Source organism: Elaeis guineensis, chromosome 5 (genome assembly GCF_000442705.2).
Source record: "Elaeis guineensis isolate ETL-2024a chromosome 5, EG11, whole genome shotgun sequence".
Classification (NCBI taxonomy): Eukaryota; Viridiplantae; Streptophyta; class Magnoliopsida; order Arecales; family Arecaceae; genus Elaeis; species Elaeis guineensis.
Genome location: NC_025997.2, coordinates 66,536,665 through 66,544,129, shown reverse-complemented (window position 1 = coordinate 66,544,129; position 7,465 = coordinate 66,536,665).

The window sequence follows — 7,465 nt, the reverse complement described above, 5'->3', positions numbered from 1 at the left end:
AGTCTATACCACAACATTGACGATATCCCTTGGCAACCAGTCGGGCTTTATAGGTTTTCACCTTTCTGTCTGTGCCCCTCTTCCTCTTAAAGACCCACTTACACCCTATGGGTTTTACTCCTTCGGGTGGGTCAACCAATGTCCACACATCGTTGACTTTCATGGACTCCATTTCGGATTTCATGGCCTCTAGCCATTTCTCTGAGTCAGGTCTCTGCATTGCATTCATGTAGGTGATCGGATCCTCATCATTTTCATCAAGTTCGATAGGATCACTGTCTCGGATCAAGAAACCATAGTATCTATCCGGTTGATGTGGTACTCTACCAGACCGCCTTAAGGGTGCAGGAACAATGGGCTCCAGATTTGATCTAACCAAATCTGGTTCAGGTTCAGCTACTTGTGTCAGTTTTTTCACCTGCTGAACTTCCTCAAGTTCGACCTTAGAGACAAGAGTCCCTTCATCAAGGAACTCCTTTTTCAAAAGGATTGCCTTAAGGCTGACAAACACCTTTTGCTCATCAGCTAGGTAGAAATAATACCCTTTGGTCTCTTTTGGGTACCCTATGAAATTACACTTGTCAGACCTAGGTCCAAGCTTGTCTGTAATTAAACATTTAACATAAGCCGGACACCCCCAAATCCTAAGGTGCGAGAGTACTGGCTTACGTCCTATCCATATCTCATATGGTGTTTTGGTTACAGACTTACTCGAAACCCTATTTAGAAGGTAACAAGCCGATTCGAGCGCATATCCCCAGAGAAAGATCGACAGACCAGCAAACCCCATCATGGATCGAACCATGTCCAATAAGGTCCGATTCCTCCTTTCAGACACACCATTATGCTGTGGTGTTCCAGGAGGAGTCAACTGAGAGAGAATTTCATTCTCTCCAAGATATGTCAAAAAATCATTGGAAAGGTATTCACCTCCTCGATCAGATCGAACAATTTTAATACACTTTCCAGTTTATTTTTCTACCTCATTTCGAAATAGTTTGAACATTTCAAATGACTCTGACTTATGCTTCATTAAGTAGACATACCCATACCTAGATAAGTCATCTATGAAGGTTATGAAGTAGAAATATCCACCTCTTGCACTTGAGTTCATGGGTCCACATACATCAGAATGTACCAGACCAAAAAGTTTATTGGCTCACTCACCTTTTTCAGTAAAAGGTGACTTGATCATCTTCTCAAGAAGACAAGACTCACAGGTTGGAAGTGATTCACAATCACCAACTTCAAAAATTTCTTCTTGAGCCAACCTGTTTATCCTATTCTTATTGATATGACCTTGCCTACAGTGCCAAAGGTAGACTTCTGACATATTATCCATTCTAGGATATTTACCGAAGGTTTGAACCACATTAACAGGCTGTGATAGGAAGTAAATTTTATTATTTAGTTGTACAACAAACATTGTAACATCATTCAAAATAATATTGCAAATATCTTTTTTATTAAAAATTCATAACTGTACATGGCCAAAAGGCCTACAGAAATAATCTTTAATAAAAAACTTGGACAATAGTGACATTCACTCAGAATTACATTACGAGAGTTGATTACAAGGTTCAAGATTTTTAAAGCTAGAACTGAAACTTTACTTCCATCTCCAACGTTCAGGAACCTCTCGCCTTCATCAAGTCTCCTACTGACTTGCAGACCCTCCATCAAATTATAGATATGATAAGGGCTTTCGGTATCAATACCCAGGCAGTAGTATCACAAATGAAAAGTTGCAAGGTGTTATCATATAATTATCTTGCTTCTTCTTTGGCCTGTTCGGGTCCAAGGAGATAATGTATAGAGGACAGTTCCTCTTCCAGTGCCCCTGCTTCTTGGAAAAGAAGCACTCCATCTGGCTCTAGTCGGGCTTGCGCTTCTTGATCTGACCCTGTGCTGACGTCCCAACATGCGGCTGCACCTTCTTATTTTTCTTCTTCTTATTCTTCTTCCCTTTCTTAAAGGGTCGACGACCAAAAGAAGACCCTCCCACAACATTCACCGACTCTTTATGGAGCTGGTGGTCCTTCTCAAAGTTCTGCAGCAACCCCAATAAGCCATGGTAGTTCACTGCAGGTTTTGTCATCCGAAAATGAGTAAGGAAGGGGGGGAAGGACTTGGGCAAAGAATTAAGGATCGCATCCTTAGCGAGCTGCTCATGCAAGGGAAAGCCTAGTTTACTTAGATGCTCAATCATTTCGATCATGTATAGTACATGATCAGTGACTGCGGGCTCCATCCACGACTTCAATCGCAAGGAAGACTCCGCCCGGACTCCCACGGGAGCCGGGCTCCGTCCATGACTTCAACAGCAAGGAAGACTCCGCTCGGACTCCCACGGGAGCCGGGCTCCATCCACGACTTCAACTGCAAGGAGGCTCCGCCCGGACTCCTACGGGAGCCAGGCTCCGTCGCCAACTTCAACTGCTGGTAAGCTCTGTTCGGACTCCTACGGGAGTCGGACTTCGTACTTGACTTTAATTGCAGGAAGACTCCGCCCGGACTCCCACAGGAGCCGGGCTCCATCCACGACTTCAACCGCAAGGAGGCTCCGCCCGGACTCCTACGGGAGTCGGGCTCCATCGCCAACTTCAACTGCTGGTAAGCTCCGTCCGGACTCCTACGGGAGCCGGACTTTGTACCTGACTTTAATTGCAGGAAGACTCCGCCCGGACTCCCACGGGAGCCGGGCTCCGTCCATGACTTCAACAGCAAGGAGGACTCCGCCCAGACTCCTACAGGAGCCGGGCTCCATCCTCAACTTCAACTGCTGGTAAGCATTGTCCGGACTCCTACGGGAGCCGGACTTCGCCTTTGATTTTAATCGCAGGAAGACTCCGCCCGAATTCCTACGGGAGTCGGGCTCTGTCCTCGACTCCAACGACTGCAGACAGACTTCATCCAGACTCCTACGGGAGTCGGACTCCGCCCACGACTTCAACCGTAAGTAGACTCCGCCCGAACTTCTACGGAAGCCAGACTCCATCTTCTATTCCGACTATGGGAAGATCTCGCCCAAACTCCTACGGGTACCGAACCTCGCTACCGACTCCAACCAAACTTTGACTGACAAGTCTGGACCCCCTGGCAGGCCACAATAACGGACAACTCTGCTCCACTCCCTGCGGCGGACCCTACGCAGCTCCATTACTCCCTGGCAGGCCATATTAACGGCCACAATTCTGCTCCACTCCCTGCGGTGGATTCTGTACGATTCCACCACTCCCTGACGGGTCACGATAGCGGACGCCGCTCCACTCTCCGTAACTGATTCCACGTGGCGAGCCACGGCGATAGCCACGATCCCACTCCACTACTCTTCGCAATAAATTCCTTCTGACTCTGGGCGGCCCACTGTCAGACGGTTACAGGCGTCACTATCAATTTGTTGCCCCCTCCGTCTATAAAAGGGAAACCCCAGATACGTTATTCTATAAGCTCTATTCTCTATCCCAAAACTTTGCTAAAATTTTCGTTCGAGCACTCCATTCTTGTTGAGATAGAGAACTGACTTGAGCATCGGAGGATCTTGTCGGAGCAAACCCACCTCCGGTTTAGACTTCTTTTGCAGGTCCCGACGGCGACCGCGGCTCCCTCGACTCCAGCTTCTCCGATGCGAGTGGATTTTTGCACCAACAAGATTGGCGCTAGAGGAAGGGGCCCCTCGTGCGGTACCCTTGTTCTTAAAGGAGTGCTCAACGGAGCCGCCTCCGATCATCTTCTCCGACACCCGCCCCTCCTTTCCCCCACTGGATCCTCGCCCGATGTCTTCTCGCGAAGCATCCACACGGCCACCCACGGCCTCCGCAGCCATATCTCGGGCCCCGGTCTAGCCTCTATTTTCTCGGGCCCTGCATCCTCCGGCAATGGTCACCGGCATGGAGTGGTCAGAAATTGGCCTCCGACGGATTTCGCCAACACCATCTCGGGAGGATCCCGGCAGGAAGCAACCAACGTACCGACCGTACCCCCCAAGCGACAAAAGATTGAAGAGCCCCTGATCTTTACTGAAGAAGATGCTCAGGGAGTCCAATTCCCTCATAACGATGCGGTCATAGTTTCCATGAATATAGCAAATTATGATGTTCGTCGCATTCTTGTCGACAATAGAAGCTCGACCGACATCTTGTTCTACGATGCCTTTTCAAGAATGTCCATCCTTGATGGCCATTTGAGATCGATTAGCTCCTCTCTGGTAGGGTTTACCGGTGACGCTGTTCCGACGGAAGGAATAATAACTTTGACTGTGGTCGCAGGTCGATATCCAAGGCAATCCAGGGCTCTGGTGAATTTCTTGGTGGCAAAAGCGCCGTTAGCCTACAATGCAATCCTCGGCCGACCTGGCCTTAATGCTCTCTGAGCCGTCGTGTCAACCTACCATTTGAAGTTGAAATTTCCCACCAATCAGGGGATCAGAGAGGTCTGGGGAGACCAAGCCCTAGCCAGGCACTGCTACAGCATAGCCTTGCAAAGAAGCAACCAATCTGACCCCTGTCCCGTTGATGGATTGGATGCTCACGATGACCTCACCGAAGAGAGGGGCGCCCCAATTGAAGATCTGGTACCAATCCCTTTGAATGACGAAAATGCGGAGCATGTAGCGATGATCGGCTCCAACCTGGGGGAGGAGGTGCGGATGCGTCTCATTGATTTTTTACGAAGGAATGCGGATGTTTTTGCTTGGGTTCCAGCAAACATGCCAGGGATTGACACGGAAGTCATGGAGCATCGCCTGGCCATCGATTCAAAGCATCGACCGATGAAAGAAAAAATCTGAGGTCATGCACCGGAGAGGCAGAAGGCGATAGCCGAGAAAGTGGACAAGCTCCTTAAAGCTGGATTCATTAAGGAAGTCAATTATCCTGATTGGATTTCCAACATTGTCCTAGTCAAAAAAGCAAACGGCAAGTGGAGGATGTGCATAGACTTCAAAAAGCTGAATAAGGCCTGTCCAAAGGATAGCTACCTCCTTCCCAGAATCGATCAACTGGTGGATGTGACCTCGGGCCATGAGCTCCTCACCTTCATGGATGCATTCTCTAGCTATAATCAAATCAGAATGGTGACGGAAGATGAAGAAAAGACAGCTTTCATCACTAATCGTGGCCTTTACTGTTATAGGGTCATGCCTTTCGGCCTCAAAAATGCGGGCGCAACCTACCAACGGTTGGTGAACAAAATCTTCAAGGAGCAGATCGGTCGTAACATGGAGGTCTACGTGGACGATATGCTCGTAAAAAGCAAATCTTTCAGAGATCACGTCACCGACCTCGAGGAGACCTTCGACGCTCTCCGAAAATATAGAATGAAGCTGAACCCAACTAAGTGTGCTTTCAGGGTAACCTCAGAAAAGTTCCTGGGCTTCATGGTGTCGGGGCACGGGATCGAGGCCAATCCAGAAAAAATTCACGCCATCCAGGAGATGGCCGCTCCAAAGTCGATAAAAGAGGTTCAGCGCCTCACGGGGAGGATAGCGGCCCTGAATCGCTTCGTCGCAAGGTCGGCCGAATGGTGCTTACCCTTCTTTCAAACCCTTAAGCAGCCCAAAAACTTCTGTTGGACCTCTGAGTGCCAACGGGCGTTCGAGGAACTAAGGAGCTACCTCAGCTCACCCCCGCTGTTGGCAAAGTCGGAGCCTGGGGAGGAATTATTTTTATACCTGGCAGTCTCCCCCATGGCTCTCGCGGCCGTCCTTGTCAAAGAAGAAGCGAAAGTCCAACGGCCAATCTACTACGTCAGCCACGCTTTGAGGGACGTCGAGACCAGGTACACCAAATTAGAAAAACTGACCTACGCCTTGTTGATTGCAGCCCGAAGGCTCCGGCCCTACTTTCAAGGGCACACCGTGACGCTGCTCACTGATCAACCGATCAAAGCGATTTTGCACCGGGCAGACGCCTCTGGGAGGATGGCAAAGTGAGTGATCGAGCTCACAGAATTCGACATCAACTTTCGACCCAGGCCAGCAATGAAGGCCCAAATACTGATAGATTTCATAGTGGAGTGTACTATCCCAAAGGGAGCTGAACCTGAACAGAGCGAAATTGATGACCTGAAGTCCCGACCGAACTCCCCCAAAGAAGAAGCGGATCCCTCTGATCGCTTTTGGGCCCTCTATGTGGACGGGTCTTCCAACATGTCAGGCGCGGGTGCAGGCCTGATCTTGATCAGTCCGAAGGAAATCATCGCAGAGTACGCTCTGCGTTTTGAGTTTCCCGCAACAAACAATAGAGCGGAATATGAGGCTCTGATCGCAGGACTAAGGGTCGCCAAAGAGCTGGAAATAGATCAGCTCCAGGTCCATAGCGACTCTCAACTAGTAGTGGGACAAGTCAGCGAAAGTTACGAAGTGCGGGAGGACAGTATGGCCAAATACCTTGAAAGGGTAAAGGAGCTCGTCTCCGCCTTTAGCAGCTTCAACATCAAACAGATTCCAAGGTTGAAAAATATCAGGGCTGACCTTCTCTCCAAGCTGGCAATGCTCGCTCCGATCGAACTGCCCAGAGGCATTCTCTTTGAAGTTCTAAAGCGCCCGAGTACAGAAGAGTCGCGGCCCGTGATGGAAATTGACCACGAGCCTAGCTGGGTCGACCCCCTGATGATCTATCTCAGAGATGGAGTTCTCCCCCAGGATGCGAAAGAAGCTCGGAAGCTCTGAAACCAAGCCTCCCGATACATCCTTTATGAGGGCAAATTGTACAAGAGATCATACTCCTTGCCCCTCTTGAAATGCCTCCGGCCTTCGGAGGCTGACTACGCCTTGTGAGAAGTGCATGAAGGAATCTACGGAAACCATTTGGGGGCTAGATCTTTATCCCACAAGTTGCTCCGCCAAGGGTATTACTGACCGACAATGCATCATGATTTGATTGAATATGTCAGAAAGTACGATCGGTGCCAGAGATACGCTAACGTCCAGAGACAGCCCACCACCGAGCTCACACCCTTGAGCGCCCCATGGCCTTTTGCGCAGTGGGGAATGGACATCCTTGGCCCCTTTCCTATGGCGCCTGGGCAGAGGAAGTTCCTCCTTGTAGCGATCGACTACTTCACCAAATGGGTTGAAGCCGAACCACTAGCAAAAATCACAGAAGCAAAAGTGCATGATTTTGTCTGGAAGTCAATCGTGTGTAGGTTCGGTCTGCCTAGGACCCTAATCACTGATAATGGGCGGCAATTTGCGGGAGCAAAATTTGCCGAATTCTGTGAAGATCTAAACATCTCCCATAACTTCACATCGGTAGCCTATTCTCAGGCGAACGGCGAAGCTGAGGTGACTAACAAAACCCTTTTGCATGGGATTAAGACAAGGCTCGAAAAGGCGAAGGGAATTTGGGCGGATGAACTTTATCATGTGCTGTGGGCGTATCAAACTACCCAGAGGCTGCCCACAGGGGAAACCCCCTTTGCTTTGGCCTTCGGTACGGAGGCCGTCATCCCAATTGAGCTTAAA